This window comes from Eubalaena glacialis, chromosome 15 (assembly GCF_028564815.1).
Source record: "Eubalaena glacialis isolate mEubGla1 chromosome 15, mEubGla1.1.hap2.+ XY, whole genome shotgun sequence".
Lineage (NCBI taxonomy): Eukaryota > Metazoa > Chordata > Mammalia > Artiodactyla > Balaenidae > Eubalaena > Eubalaena glacialis.
The window spans coordinates 75,566,230-75,578,467 of NC_083730.1; the positions used below are offsets into that span (position 1 = coordinate 75,566,230).

Here is a 12,238-nt window from a genome sequence, read left to right on the forward strand (position 1 = left end):
AGCCTGTGTTCCTGTCCTGTAGCTATTGGTTAGAATGTAACTATTGCCTCTTTAAAGGGGACACCCAGCTCCAGTTCACCGCAGTCCCCACCCTTTCCTATTGCCTCTGTCCTATAGTGCAGGAGCGGTTGCCATTTACCATAGTGTTTACGTTGTTGCTTTTTGCTTTTTTAATATGTATTTTATCTTCAGACATGGTAATATACTCACGTGGTCCAGTATTCAAAAGGAATAAAGGGGTATAGAGATAAAACTCGTCCTCTCCCCGCTGTTGTGTGTCCTCTCAGGAGACGTTTTATGCACATCCCAGCAAATATGTGTGTATATACATATTTTATCCACTGTCCTACCCCTCACTTTTTCACTTAGCAGTATATCCTATATGTCAGCCTCTAAAGAGCTTCCTCATTCTTTTGCAATATAGTTTTTCATAGCACGGATGATCCATAATTTATTTGACCAGTCCCCTAAGACGAACCATACCCAACCTGTTGCCATTACAAGCAATGCAGCAACAAACTCTGTCACTGTGTATGTGTCACAAAGGTGTGAATAAAACTACAGCATAAATTTCTACAAGAAGAAATACCGGGTCGAAGGTATGTGCATTTGTAATTTTGATGGATGTGGTTTGATTGACTTATCTATTCATCTTCTTGATCTATTTTTCTCATTGGGTTTTGTCCTTATTGATTTATAGGAGCTCTTTGTATATGATGGAATTAGACTTCTGTCTGTCATATGAATTGCAGATGTTTCCCCCAAATTGTCATTTGTCTTTGATTCTGCCATGGAGTAGTTTTTTGGTGAACTAAAATTTGTCAGTATTTCCTTTTATGGCCTTTGGATTTTGTGTCATACTTAGAATGTACTTTCTCATGCTGAGATTATTTAAAAAAACAAACAAAAAAAGGTGTCCCCAGGGATTCTTCTAGTTCTTCTCTGGTTTAATTTTTAAAATATACGATCTTTGATTATTTGATAATTTATCTGGTGCAAAGTGTGGGGTATGGATGCAAGTGTATTCAAATATCAGTGCAATACTGTTTTCATTACTGTAGCATTATAACACATTTAAACATTTTTAATGGCTTTATTGAGATATTATTCACGTACCATACAATCCACCCATTTGAAGTGTACCATTCAGTAGTTTTAGTGTATTTACAGAACTTTGCATCCATCACCACAGTTCATTTTAGAGCATTTTTATCACCTCAGAAGAAATCCCTTACCCACTCCCTCATCCCCCTGGCTCCTCCCTTCTCTATAGATTCCCCTATTTTGGACTTTCCTAGGAAGGGACTCATACAGTATGTGGCCTTTTGTGACTGGCTTCTTTCCCTCTGCATAGTGTTTTCAAGGTTCATCCATGCTGTAAGCATGTGTATAAAACATTTTAATATTTGCTGGTGCTTCTTGCTTGTTATTCACCATCCTCTTATGCAGAAATTCCTTGGCTGTTCCATTAGTTTTCTGTCTGGACTGTAGAATCAACTTATCTAGGTAAGAACAAAATCCTGTTTGGGTTTTTACTGGGATTGCATGCAATTTATAAATTAAGAAGAAATGACATTTTTATGATGATGTCTTTCCCTCCAATAACATGATCTATACCTTTCTGTTTGTTCAGACTTTCTTTTGTGTCCCTCAGGAATGTTTTAGTATTTTCTTCATTTAGATCTTGCACATTTTTAAAGTTTCCTTCCTCTGGAAAGTTAATTTTTTTTTTTGATAAATTTATTTATTTTTATTTTTGGCTGCTTTGGGTCTTCGTTGCTGCACGTGGGCTCTCTCTAGTTGAGGCGAGCGGGGGCTACTCTTCGTTGCGGTACGCGGGCTTCCCATTGCGGTGGCTTCTCCCATTGCGGAGCACGGGCTGTAGGTGTGTGGGCTTCAGTAGTTGTGGCACACGGGCTCAGCAGTTGTGGCTCACGGGCTCTAGAGTGCAGGCTCAGTAGTTGTGGCGCACGGGCTTAGTTGCTCTGCGGCATGTGGGATCTTCCTGGACCAGGGCTCGAACCCGTGTCCCCTGCATTGGCAGGCGGATTCTTAACCACTGCACCACCAGGGAAGCCCCTTGCAAGTTTTATACCTTGATTTCTTTGTCTTATTTAATAGTGTTGTCTACTATCCCTGGAACAGTGAAAAATAATAGTGGTGACAGTAGACATTCTTGCTTTGTCTTTGCCCTTGAGAAGCTTCTAGGATTTCCTCATTACACAGAATGCTGGTTTAGGGGCAGATATTTTATCAGGTTAAATAAGTGTCCATCTATTCCTATTTAGTTGAGAATTTTAAAAATCAAGAATGGAATCTGAACTTTACCAAATGACTTTTCAATGTCTGTGAAACTGATCATATGGGTTTTTCCTTTGTTCTGTTAATATGAATAATGATAACAGATTTCTTTAATTGAACCATCCTTGCATTCCTGGTTGGTTCCCACTTGGTCACGATAAATATTACATTATAACATACCACAGAATTGGATTTTATATTTTGTTTAGGAGTTTTGCCTCAATTTCATCAGTGAGAATAGTCTTTAGTTTTCTTTTTTTGGAACAGTTTTTGTTGGGTTTTGCTATCAGTGTTACATTTGCTTCATAAAGACAATGGAGGCTTTCCTTCTTCCTCTGTGCTTTATAACAGCTTAAGTAGAAATGGATTATCTGTTCTTTAAAGATTGTTTGATCCTTCATGAAGCAGTCTGGGCTAGTGTATTTATTTGGGAGATGGAGGGCTGGGTAACTCTGAGATAATGTTCTCTATTTCTTCTGTAATGATTGATCTAATTGTTCTTGAATGAGTTTGGTAAATTATGTTTCTCTAGAAAAGTACCCATTTTATCCAGGTTTTTGAATTTATTTGCATGAGGTTGCACAAAATAAATTCTTTTAAATGATTACTTTACCCTTGTTTCTTATATTGTATATTTTGTGTGTGCTCCCCTCTGCATTTTCTTGATTAGGTTAGTTAGCTAATGAGGTTATCTACCCCTCTTTCCCAAAGAACCATCTTCAGGATCCATTTATCAGTAATTACCCTTTTCTGGTTCCTAATTCATTAATTTATGCATTTATCTTTATTAAAATCTTCCTCCTGCTTTCCTTTTTAAAAAATTTCTTGAGAGGCTTAAATCTTTATACTGCTAAACAAGAAAAAAAGGAAAATTAAGGCTGTGAATTCTCTCAGCACTGCTTTAGCTGTATCCTGTAGGTTCTAGCATGTATTTTTATTATCAGTATTTTCTAGATAACTTCATAACTTTGGCTTTGATTTCTTCTTCTTTGGCTTCAGGCTCATTTGAGTTCCATCTATCCACCCAGGTAGTAGGTGCCTTTGTGTTTTGTTATTTCTAGTTCTATTGCATTATAATCAGAGAATGCTATCTATGATTTCTACTTTTTTGAACTTCAGTGAAGTTTTCTTTGTGATATAATCTCTGGTGATTTTTGTGAGTTTTGTGACTTTTTATGGGAATTTGAAAAGATGTGGCTTTGTTTCCGGGATTCAGAGTTTGGTGTTAACCAGTTATATCTACCCTGTTAATTACATTAGTTAGGTCTTGTGTATCCAAGTTGCAATGGAATTTAATGCACAGGTATTAGTACCTTAAATCTCCATGGTGAATTGCATCCTTCTTGGCTGTATTTAATACTTTTTGGCCTGGATTCAATCTTATCTATTAAGATGGTAACTGCCTATTAAGATGCTTTTTTAATTCACATTTTTCTTGAAACCTTTGCCAGTCCTTTTATTTCAACCTTTCTGAATTACTTTGTTTAGATGTGACTCATATAATATAGAGTTGAATTAAGCTTTGTGATCCAATCTGAATGCCCTTTAAAAAAATTTTAATAGAGTTTAGCCCATTTACATTTATTGATATAACAGATGTCTGGTATTAGTTCAGTCATGCTGTGCTTTGTTTTAATTGCTTTGAAAAGTCTTTCCCTATGTGATCTAAGTTCTCTGCTTTGTGTACCTACTAATCATAGGGAAGGCTGGTGTTCTTGTTCTAGTGGTGTAGCATTAAATAATCCCCTAATTTTTTGTCTCTTTGTAACAGCATCTATTCCATCTACCCTAAAATGAACAAAATGATGAAATTAGTATATTTCTTTTTTCTCCCTACAGCACTTTCTCAGCATTCACTTCATCCTTTTAAACCTCTATTAACTGACATCAGCTTTAAATATCTTTTGATACCAGCTATTAAAAATGAGGACACCTGTGTACTTATACTACTGTTCCCCTCTTTCCCCATCCCCTCTCTTCTTAGTGATACCATTACTTTACTCCTAGGGCTTGTGATGTTAACATCTGGTTACATCACCACACTCCCACAGTTCTATCCATCTCAGTCTCCTAGATAAACAGGGTCCATGCTCATCACCAGTTCTTTTGCCTTATTTTTCCACCATCTGAAGTTGCCCTCTAGTCTACGGCTTAAGGCCTCCTGTGAACAACACTCCTGGAATTCCTGCACATTCAGAATGGTCTGTCGACTTTCTACTTGAATGAGCAAAAAAATAATTCCTGGGTCACTTTGTTTCCTTGAGGATTTTTGTAGACCTTGTTCTGTTCTTTTCTAATGTTGAATGTTGCCATGGAGAAATTGAAGCCTGAGTCCTCCTCCTTTATATTTCATTTTGATCTTTCCACATCTTTCATGCCATTACTTTACTAGCCTGTGTCTTGGGGTTGACCCTTCAGAGTCTGTTTCTCCTGGAACAGTCTGTGCCTTTCAACAGGCAGATCCAAGGCTTGTATTATTTCACTTTCCTTCTTTTGGGGACTCTAGTTAAGCACAGATTGGCTGTCTTTTGCCCATCTTCCCTATGTACCCTCTTCTAATTACGACTTTCTGACTCCCTATTTCCCTTTCATTTTGATCACTTTTCATCCTGTTTTCTATGACTTCTTTTTTTTCTCCCTGTGCTCATTCCATTTCTCCTTTTATGATAAGTTTTTTCCTCCTACTCTTTGCATTTCTGCTTTATGGAAACAGTTGCTTACTACATTGTTTCCTTCACAATGAAATATTTGGCTATAATCTTCATCTCTTCTGTGGCCACATTTTTCTGATGGGAAGTGTTTTTTTGCCAACCATTACTTATATTTTGCCTTTCCTTCCCTTTTCTTATATATTTTGATTAGGTCCTGTGCTGGTTCAATTTTGATTACTTGCCTCTGGAGGGTATTTCCAGAAAGACAAGGGGGACCTAAGATGTTATATCAACATCCTCAGAACTGAAGGTCCTCTGATGGTGTTCTTTCAGAGATAGGGGTTTACAGAATACATGTCTGCCTCATCAAAAATAGAACAATGACAGATAATCTGGAAGGGCCTTCGGTTTCAAGGAAAAATGTTTTTCTTGCACAGCCCCCTTCCCTCCTTTACATGGCCTCCAGGGAGAACACGTTCTCTTTTATAAAATTAGATACTCCACTGAATAGACTGTCCGTGGCACATAACTCAGAAGGCATAAGGATTTACAGTGAAAAATAACTCTCCTTCCCAGAGGAAACCAGCATTAGCAGTTTCTTAAATACCCTCCTGAAAAATGCATGCACGTAGGAGGGGCAGTAAATACCTTTTATGTAAACATTTGCACCCCGACATACTTCTCAGCTCCTTGCCTTTTTTCTTACCGATGTGTCTTGGAGATTATTCCTCACCTGACAGAAAGAGTACCCTCGTATTCCATTGTACAGATGAATATAATGTTTTAACCATCTCCCTGTTGATGGACGTTTAGGTTGTTTCTAGTCTCTTGCTATTCTGAACAGTGCTGTAATGAACATCAGCTTCGTACACGTACGTATATCTATCTGTGCAAAAAATTCTTCCAGGATGGGCTTGCTGGTTTAAAGGATCTGTGCGTTTTAACCTCTGATTGCCACTGTCCCCTGCCTTGCCCTCTGCTGCCAACTGGCTGGAGATAAGGGCTGGGCACAATGACCTGGGCCAGTCCTTCCTTCCTGCTCCAAGGCCGGAACTAGAGAATGTGGAGGGCCACCAAGGACGTCCTGCTTCCCCTGCCCACTCAGACCCTTTGACATCTTTGCACTTATTGGAAAAGACAATGACTCTGCCTGTAACTGAAGAGCACAGGAGAGACGGCGGCAGGAAGGGAGATAAGCAAACTGAATTGGGTGCCCTGCTGCCTGGTCAAGGCCTGGACGAGACTCCCGGGCATTCAGGCCTAGGCTGACCCTCTTGTCCCTGTGGCCCCCAGGCAGAACCGAGACAGGAAGGGCTGGCCCTGAGCTTCGTGACCAGACCTCGGGCTGTGCTGTTTCTCACTAAGGGAGAAAGGTCTTGACTGGGCCACATGTAGCGTGACCTTGGATGAGTCAGTTGGCCTCCTGGGGCCCGCATTCTCCCTTCTGTAAAGCAAGGGGTCAGATCAGATGGACTTAAGAAGCCATCCAGCTCTGACCATCTGTGATGATAATGTCAAAAACCCGGTGGGGAGAAGACGTGGCCTGGTCTGAGCCCTCCTCCCTCTTCTTCCTGTGAAATGGGATCAGAGCGGCCTGACTACACTGGGCTGCACGAGGACTGACCTCCACAAGCGCCCAGAACGTAGCCAGTGAACCAGAAATGGCTGCAGTTTACCTCTCTAGGACCTGAGGTCAGGCAGGTGGAGGAGCCGGGGGCGCGGGCAGCCACGTGTCCAGGAGCCCAGGCGGCTGGCTGCTGTAGCCTGTTCCAGCTAACCGGAGAAAGTGACCTGGAGAAAAAGAAAGGGAAAAAGATGTGGCGGGAGGGAAAGTCCATCCCCCTTCCCTACCTCAGGCCTAAGATCTTGGGCTACTCCCAGCTGGGTAGAGTCCCTGGGTCCCAAACAGGACCCACCCACCCCTGGGACAGAAGCCTGTTCTTCTCAGCTGCTCAGGACCGTGCCCCTAATAAATATTTGACTTTCTCATCATGGTTTTGATACATAAACTTTGAGTCACACGCCGCTAAAAGTACGGGCCAGGCAGAGAGGCACCATGGGGGCTCAGCTGGTGCAGGGGTAGACTCAGGGACCTGTCATGCAGGGAGGGAGGGGCCGTGGCAGCTACCCCAGGAGCCTGGTGTGAGCGTCCAGCCTCGCTCTGCCGGACCCTGGGTGAGGGACGCAGCCTCTCTGTGCCTCAGGCTGGTCCTCTGAAGATGAGGATTGAGTGACTGCCCTGCCCGCCTCCCCAGGAGCCCCCAGGGCACAGGCTTTGAGACCAGATGGCCTGGGGGTCAAATCCTGGCTGTGCCCTGAATGGGATGTATGTGTGGTCTTGGGCAAATGAGGGACTGGCCCTCTCTAGGCCTTCGTTTCCTCCGCTGTGACGTGGGAATAAGAAGAAAAGGAGAGAATCCTCAGGGCCTGGCAGCAGACTCAAACCCTTTACCTGCCCCCATCTCCCCCAGAGGGCAGGACCCCTTTCCCCACACCCATACCCACAAAGGGATAAGAGGTTCCCCAGCCCATCCCTCGCATCTTCACAGATGAAGCTTCTCCCCAACGCCCACCCCTCCTCACCTGACTCCTGCCCAACACCCCCAATCCCAAAGGCTGGCGCCATTGCCCCTGCGGGCCGTAGCCCCACAAGCGTTCCTGCAGGTGCAGCTGCTTCCACTAACACTAATAAAATAAGGAAGAAACAAAGCAATTTAAAATTCCAATAAAATTAAAAACCCGCCGCTGGCCGCACAGCAGATTCAATTACAGAGCTGTTGCTGAGCACAGCCCCGGGGATGGAGGGATGGTCCAGGGCCACCCCCGCCTCGGAACCGAGCCCAGGAGGGGAGAGACGCTCAGAGGTGACGTCCAGGACAGGCCCGGATGGAGTTAGCCTCCTTTTACGATTGAATGAATAAAAATAAGCTCTTAGCAAACTAGGACGGCAGGCAACTTCCTTCTTCTATTACGGAGGATACAACCACAATCCACCACAAACCAACCCAAGGGTTGATAAAATCAGAGGAGGACAGAGACCCAGATCACTGCCTTCCCACACTGTACAGAGGTCCTGGCCATCTCAGTAAGACAGGGGATAATAAATAACAAGTTTTAAGGATTAGAAAGAAGTCAGACTGTCTGCATAGAAACCTCAAGAGAACAAGAATTCAGCAAGATTTGCAGACAGAACATCAAACTACAATACATGAAGTAGATAACCAACAAGGAGCTATTGTATAGCACAGGGAACTATACTCAATATCTTGTAATAACCTATAATAGAAAAGGATCTAAAAGAGAATATATATGTATATATATACACACACACATAACTGAATCACTTTGCTGTACACCTGAAACTAACACAACATTGTAAATCAACTACATTTCAACAAAGTTTTTAAAAAATAAAAGCGGAATAATAGAAAAAAATTAAAAAAAAAAAAAAAGAATATCAACATACAAATGCTATTTCATTCCTCTACAGCAGAAGTGGGCAAACTTCTGTAAAGAGCCGATATTTTCGGCCTCGCAGGCCATACAGTGTCTATTGTAACTACTCAGCTCTGCGGCATTGTGGTGCGAAAACTGCCACAGACACACAGAAATGAGTGTGCATGGCTGGGTTCCAATAAAATTTTATTTACAAGAGCAGGTTGCACACCCCATTTGGCCTGCAGGTGGTAGTTTGCCAGCTCTGTATCTATAACAAAGAGTTGGGAAATATGTATTACAAAAAGATACTATTACAGTTGGGGGTGGGGACAGTTTTACGTGTATGGTAACAGGGACTCTACAACTCACCCATTAAAAATATACTAGTGGGGCTTCCCTGGTGGCGCAGTGGTTGAGAATCTGCCTGCCAGTGCAGGGGACATGGGTTCGAGCCCTGGTCTGGGAGGATCCCACATGCCGCGGGGCAGCTGGGCCCGTGGGCCACAATTACTGAGCCTGCGCGTCTGGAGCCTGTGCTCCGCAACCAGAGAGGCCGCGATAGTGAGAGGCCCGCGCACCGCGATGAAGAGTGGCCCCCGCTTGCCGCAACTAGAGAAAGCCCTCGCACAGGAACGAAGACCCAACACAGCCATAAATAAATAAATAAAAATTAAAAAAAAAAAAAACTTGCTTTAAAAAAAAAAGTATACTAGTGAATACTTTTTAGCATAAATTCACAGTTGTCCAACCATCACCAATTATCAACTTCCAGACCATTTTCTCCACACCCCCAAAAGAAACCCCATAGCCAATAGCAGTCACTGCCCAGCTACCCCTCAGCCCCCTCACAGCCCTAGGCAACCACTAAACTACTATCTGTCTCTCTAGATTTACCGACTTTGGATATTTCATATAAATGAAATCATATGTGACCTTTTATGTATGGCTTTTTTAATTTAATGTTTTCAAGGTTCATCCATGTTGTAGCATGCATCAGTACTTCATCCTTATTAGTGCCGAATAATATTCCATTGTATGGATATGCCATGTTTTGTTTATCTACGTATCAACTGATGGACATTTGGGTCATCTCCACATTTTTGGCAACTATGAATAATGCTATGAACATTTGTATATAATTTTCAGTGTGGGCGTATGTGTTCATTTCCCTTGCATATGCACCTAGGAGTGGAATTGCTGGGTCACACAGTAATTGTATGCTTACTTTTTTGAGGACCTGCCAAATTGGTTTCCAAAGCAGTTGCACCATTTGACATTCCCACCAGCAGTGTATGAGGGTTCCATTGTCTCCACATCTTACCAAAACCTGTCATCTTTTTGATTCCAGCCATCCTAGTGCATATGAAGTGGTATCACTGTAGTTTTGATTTGCATTTCCCTAATGGCTAAGGATGTTGAGCATCTTTTTATGTGCATATAGGCCTTTGTATATCTTCTTTGAAGAAATGTCTGCTCTGCTCTTTTGCCCATTTTTAAATTGGGCTGTCTTTTTATTAAGTTGTAAACGTTCTTTATATATTCTAGATACAAGTTCCTTATCAGATTCATGATTCACAAATATTTTCTCCCATTCTAGGGTTGCCTTTTTCACTTTCTTCATGGTGTCCTTTGAAGTACAAAAGGTTTTAACTTTGATGAAGTAAAAATTTCTTTTGTCACTTGTGCTTTTGGTGTTGTATCTAAAAAGGCTTTGCTTAACCCTATGTTAAGGAGGAAAATTTACTCCTATGTTTTTGCCTAAGAGTTTTCTAATTTTAGCTCTTACTTTTAGGTCTGTGATCCATTTTGAGTTAACTTTTGTGTATGGTGTGAAGAAAGGTCCAACTTCATTCTTTTGCATGTGGATATCTTGTTCCAGCACCATTTGTTGAAGAAACCAATCTTTCCCTATTGAATCGTTTGGCTCCCTCGGCAAAAGTCAGTTTACCATAAATGTGAGGGCTTATTTCTGGATTCTCAATTCTTTGGATCTACGTGTTTTTCCTTATCCCAGTACCACACTGTCATGATTACTGTAGCTTTGTAGTAAGTCATGAAATCAGAAATTGTGAATCCTCCAACTTTGTTGTTTTTCAAGATTGTATTGGGTCTTCTGGGTCCCATGAATTTTAGGATCAGCTTGTGAATTTCTGCAAAGAAGCCATCTGGGATTTTGATAGGGACTGTGTTGGATCTGTACACCAGTTTAGGGAATATTATCATCTTGATATTAAGTCTTCTAATCCATGAATGTCTGATGTCTTTCCATTTATTTAAATCTTTTTTAATTTCTTTCAAAAAATTTTTTTTCAGATTATAACTTTTGCTCTTTTGTTAAATTTACTTCTAAGTTTTATTTTTTGATGCTCTTGTATATGCAGTCATTTTCTTAATTTTGTTTTGGACCGTTCATTGTGCATGTATAGAAATACAGTTGATTTCTGTATATTGATCCTGCAAACTTGCTGAACTTGTTTATTCTAATAGTTTTTTTAGTGAATTTCATAGGATTTTCTTTTTTTTATAAACTTATTTATCTATTTATTTATTTTTGGCTGCATCGGGTCTTCGTTGCGGTGCGCGGGCTTCTCGTTGCAGTAACTTCTCTTGCTGCGGAGCACGGACTGTAGGCGCGTGGGCTTCAGTAGTTGTGGCACGTGGGCTCAGTAGTTGTGGCACGTGGGCTCAGTAGTTGTGGCTTGCAGGCTCTAGAGCACAGGCTTAGTAGTTGTGGCACACAGGCTTAGTTGCTCCGCGGCATGTGGGATCTTCCTGGACCAGGGCGTGAACCCGTTTCCCCTGCATTGGCAGGCAGATTCTTAACCACTGAGCCACCAGGGAAGCCCTCATATGATTTTCTATGTGCAAGATTATGTCATCTATGAAAGAGATAGTTTTACTTCTTGCTTTTTATGTGAATGACTTTTATCTTTTTCTTGTCTAATCGCCCTGGCTAGAGTCTTTAGTACAATGTTGAATAGAAGTGGCAATCTTATTCCTGATTTTTGAGGGAAAGCATTCGGTCTTTTACCATTAAATGTGACATAATCTGTGGATTTTTCCTAAATACTCTTTCTCAGGTTGAGGAAGTTCCCTTCTATCCTAGTTTGTTGTATATTTTATCATGAAGGTATCTTAGATTGCATCAGATGCTTTTTTGCATCCACTGAGATGATCATGTGGTAGTTGTCCTTTATTCTATCTATATGGTGTATTACATTAATTGAGTTTTGGATGTTAAGCCAACTTTGCATTCCTGGGATAAGTCCCACTTGGTCATGGTATATAATGCTTTTTATATATTACTGGATTAAGTTTGCTAGTATTTTATTGATTTTTGCATGTACAGTCATGGTATCCATGGAAGACTGGCTCCAAGACTCCCCCCTGCCCCCCGGAGATGGATACAAAAATCCAAGATGTTCACATCTCTTATATTGATACATAAAATGACATAGTATTTGAGTATAATCTATGCATATACTTTTTTCTTTTTTTGGCCGCACTGCGTGGCCTGTGGGATCTTAGTTCCCCGACCAGGGATTGAACCCTGGCCCTCGGCAGTGAAAGCGTGGGGTCCTAACCACTGGACCACCAGGGAATTCCCCTGCATATACTTTAGATCATCTCTAGATTACTTATACCTAGTACAATGTAAATACTATGTAAATAGTTGTAAATATAATGTAAATGATATGTAGATAGTTGTAAATATGATGTAAATGCTATGAAAATAGTTGCTGGTGCACAGCAAATTCAAGTTTTGCTTTTTGGAATTTTTGGTCCTCAGTTGGTTGAATCCATGGATGCATACATAACCTGTGGATATGGAGGACCAAGTACATATT

The 12,238-nt window shown here is 41.3% G+C and overlaps 1 protein-coding gene across 2 annotated transcripts in view; it reads left to right on the forward strand.

Moving 5' to 3' along the window:
- The window catches only part of FAM222A (family with sequence similarity 222 member A), a 55,325-nt gene that overhangs the window by 29,574 nt on the left and 13,513 nt on the right, over positions 1–12,238 (forward strand). The gene's annotated exons all lie outside the window — the stretch shown is intronic.